Source organism: Benincasa hispida, chromosome 4, assembly GCF_027475165.1.
Source record: "Benincasa hispida cultivar pf3 chromosome 4, pf3_genome.v1.1, whole genome shotgun sequence".
NCBI lineage: Eukaryota > Viridiplantae > Streptophyta > Magnoliopsida > Cucurbitales > Cucurbitaceae > Benincasa > Benincasa hispida.
The window spans coordinates 14947188-14951976 of NC_143481.1; positions in this window are offsets into that span (position 1 = coordinate 14947188).

Consider the following 4789-nt stretch of genomic DNA (forward strand, 5'->3'; position numbering starts at 1 on the left):
GATCCAACCTGTAAAGCAAAGATCCCTGCTACCAGTAAAGCAAGCCTGAGAGGGAAGTTCTTCCTACCATCAAATCCATCCTATCCGGCAAGTAGATCTCCATCGAATCTGTGTCAAGACATTGGCACTATTTGTATCTATTCTATCTCTCTTTCATTGTGTAATTCATGTTTTCTTTATCTCTTCATTCACACACCATGTATCAAACGCTTAGTAGAAATATTAAATGTTTCGATAAATTCCATTTACCATTTCTGTCTATTTCCGTTCACCCACCAATCACTTTCTCCATGATATCTTCTTAATCCTCTGATGAGCAATATGAATCACTAAGAACTTAATCTGTATTAAAGATATAAAATACGTTTTGCTAAAGCATGCTAGATGGAACCTTCACCTGTGAGAGCAGAAGTGAAGGTGTCATTCTGATCTATCGAGAGAAGGTCAGAAGAATGCGTTAACTAAAGCGAGTAGTACTTCCAGACATGGAAGCAACCTTGCGTTCATTACGTTAGTCTCTGTTTCACCACAGACACGTGGGAGCACGATCGATCACTGAGAGGTGTACGCCAAGAAAAGAGTGGAACAGTATTTGTACCTTCAATCCAATTAAGAACTTGCGTTGTTTATATTATTTGTCTTTCTCTTTCTATTCTGTTCATAAGACTTGTCACCGCATCCCATGTCTTTGCATAACTTTCACAGCCAGCCTTAATCCCAACATCTTGTACATGTAGTCTGTATCTTGTATCATCTACTTTAGGTTTACTGTCTTTTTATGTTTTTATCGCATCTTTACTGCTTTCCTTTATTTTATTGCAATTTATATACTTGTACAAACACACTTTTAAATATTGAAAACCTGGTCACATGTATCATGAACGTATCGCAATAACCTAAACCAGTCCCCGTGTTCGACCTCGGATCACACCGAGAAACTTGTGGTGGAATTACACTTGGTTCCATTGTAAGGAAACTTGTGACAACGCATGGCATACTACATGAATATCCATAATTAACGCATAATTAGATGTAATATCGCATCATTGTGAGCAATTTATATCATCCATCTAAACACGTTACACTTGGTCTTTGGAAAAGCTTGTCATCTGCTGCTCGAGTTAGAACATAAGGCGATGTGGGCATGCAAGAAGCTGAAGTTTGATTTAGCAAGTGCGGGGAAAGTTCGGAATCTGCAACTGAACCAACTGGTCGAATGGCGAAGGGATGCCTATGAAAATGCCAAGATCTATAAGGAGAAAACCAAGAAGTTGCATGACGACCGCATAAATGACTGGACATTCGTCGAAGGTCAACATGTATTATTATTTAATGCATGTTTGTGATTGTTCCCAGGGAAGTTGAAGTCTCGCTGGTCTGGACCATTCCGAATCAAGACTATCTTTCCCCATGGTGCAGTGGAACTGACAACGGAAGATGGGAACAACATGTTTAAAGTCAATGGTCAACGGATTAAGCCTTATTAAAGAGGCGACGTGGATCAACGCATGGATACCATTGACTTGGGCAAATAAGATTAACCGCTTGCGGGGGATGCTATTGTGTTAATTCTGAAAACTTTCTCCAATCTGCGTCCCTATCTATGTTTACTTGCTTTCTTTACAGCTTTTATTTACTGCTTTCTAAAATTACATTATTTACTGCTTATTAGAATTAGTATCGATATTTTCCTTCGATTTAATTCATTAGTATCTGTCCACGTCATGTTTAGTTTCTCTAACTCGTAGGCATTAGTAGCGATGTTCTTAAAATTTCTGTGAATGACTGGATGAAAAGTTGAACACCGCAAAGTATTTTCGACTAGCATTATTGATGAATTAAAAATAAAAATAAAAATTGGTATATAACGAGATGATGGGTGCATTCCATGATAACAGATACACTTTGTGTCCATTATACCCAAATGCATTGCGCTGAGGGGTGTGTTGCACTCGTGTGTGTTCTTTTTCTGTATTTAGCGAAGAGGCACTATGTTGAGGTAGTGTTGCACTGGTAGAAATATCGTGCGCCCGTCCTCCAGAAATGCGTTGAGTTAAGGGGTGTGTTGCGGGAATATATGCGTTGTTACCCATCCTCAGTAAAAATGTATTTGCGTTAATGGAAGCGCAGTGTAATTTTTAATCGTGCACCCGTCTGAATCAAATTCAAAAGATAACTGCAATTCATTATTTTTCTAGGTTTAATTAAATTCTTTGATTCTTTGTACAAGCAAAAATTTTTGTATTGCGTTATTTGTAATTACTTGTATACTTAGTTAATTTTCAATACAACTAAGTAACAATTCTATCTATATGCCTGTGCCTCTTCTTTATCATCCTTTGTCAACTTTGTGATATTCTTGATCTTCTATTTTGTGTTATTCATTGCGCTGCCATGATGTATAATATGCATATACATGGTAACATTTCCCACACTCCGTATTTTCTAACTAACACTTAATTAATTCGTAGCTTAGCATTACTTTACCTTTTATCCTTCAAAGTTTTGCTCAAACCTTCTTTTTGAAATTTTGTCTAAGTGTTTGTCTATTCTATCCAAACAACACAATGAGGACCTTGTGCATCTCTAATTTTGGGGGTGGGGAAGGTCTAAGTAGATGATATCAAGAGTATGCGGTCATTAAGAAAAATGCGATTATCATCTAAAAAAAAAAAAAAATTATAAATTTTCATATAAACTCCAATGTCAGCGCAAGGGAAACCTAAAAAACAATCCCAACCTGATAAGAGTTAAGTTGTGAAAGGAGCCTGCTCGTAGTTGGATGTTCGCATGACACCCATAGGAGCAAGCCAAAACGAAGGTAGGTTTCCAAGAACAACGCAATATGAAAAGAGAAAAAAATGAGCAAAAGAAAAAATAAAAGAAACAAGATACAACTCCTCTGAAATTCATGACTTAAAGTTGAGATTGGCACACAACCGTAGTTGGATGTTTGCATGACACCCGCGGGAACAAGCCAAAACAAAGGGTGTAACCATGATCAATTGTCACATCCCCACCCAAGCCTTAAACCCCAAGACCGGGAAGGGAGCATAAGATTGACTATATAAACTTTTAAGACAATACCTATGCTCAATATGTCCCCCATGTCTCCATAAATTTTAAATAGGTTTACAACATTCCCCCTATCTATCTATACATATAATTAAATTTTCTTTCTATTCATGGTTTGAGCCGTGCCCTGAGAGTTTACCGAATTCTTAGCTGGTAGTGGTATGTGATGGACTCTTCCTTGAACGCTCCGCTTTGCTACCTGGGGGGAATTAAGAAAACATTTTGAAGAGTGTGAGCTACTAAGCCCAGTGAGTAGTTCTTTTAAGATGAAATTCACTTTGAAAATCATCATTTTTGGGAAATCAATCACATGCCAACACTTGCATTATAACTCATGCACAGTCAAAGATATAATCATGCAACCGGTAATCTTTATCCCAAAAGCTACACGTAGCATGCATATCATATCATTAATCAATACAATTATCTATGGAAACCTTCCTATGACCCCAATTCCCGCCAATGTGCACACCGACCATTTTATTTATCCCGGTAGTCATGCTTAGGTACTTGACCATATTTCTTGTCGGTTGTCACCGACTATTATTTCCTACCGACCGAAGCCGACCATTATTTCCCACCGACCGAAGCTGACCAATTTTTCCCGCCAAGCACCTTTTGTTAAGCATGCTAACCACATCCCGGGCATAATCGCAGTTTCCATATAGTTACTACAAAAACAATATCATAGCAATCATCATATCACCAAAGCATATATTTTGCATTTACTTATGCCTATATCTCTGTATCAAAGTGTAGAGTTAAATAAATATTCCTAATATGCCACACTGTATATATACTTGGAATCTTCTTTTTATATCAAGGCTATATAATATAGTTTTCACAATATACTTCACACCTACCAAAGTTATAAATATTAAAACTATATCACATAGGCGGTACCTAATATGCATGTCTTTAATTAAACTTCATTAAACGTAGCAAAGTCACATTATCACCCTAATATGAATTCAATTACTAAGACATCACAGTATGTCAAAGCCATAATAACGATCCTATCATGCATTTATATATATAAACATTCACAATATGCCAAAACTGTAATAACAATCATGATACTTCAACGCTATAACACTCACGATATATCGAAATTATAAAGCTATAACACTCATAGTTTTGCCAGTTTCCTCTTTCGTATTTTGTTTCCTGCCATTATCGTTGTTTGCAAGGAAAATTCCCAATTAATATTACTTCTTAAATATAATTAAAAATACTTCTTAAAGAACTACCAACTTACCTTACTCAGACCAAATTGGAATTTGAGTAGCACCTCCTTCGAATTTCCTTCCTTCCAGACCAACGGTAGCCTATTCACTAAAAATTTACTCTCTCTATAGGATTTTTACTACTGGAATTTGTTTTGGAATGAGTTTAACTTTCAGCTGAGCCTTCTATTTATAGCTGTTCTCAGCTCCTTTCTGTGCGACAACTCACCATACAAATGGCTTTTCCTTAAGCTACCCATGCAAACTTGGGCTAACCGAGCTTTGAGTTGTCTAATTCTGAGTTTGCCAACCAAAATTACCTTAATTTGCATGTAATCTTAGCTGTACACTACTTCCTTAAGTCTTCCCACATGAAATCTCCCTTTGCCACATCAATCGCTTAATTTTCGAATTAATTATCCAAATTATTAATGAATGTGTCTAGCCCCTTTAAAATGCGTCCGTCTGTTCAATCTCGCTCTTTCCAC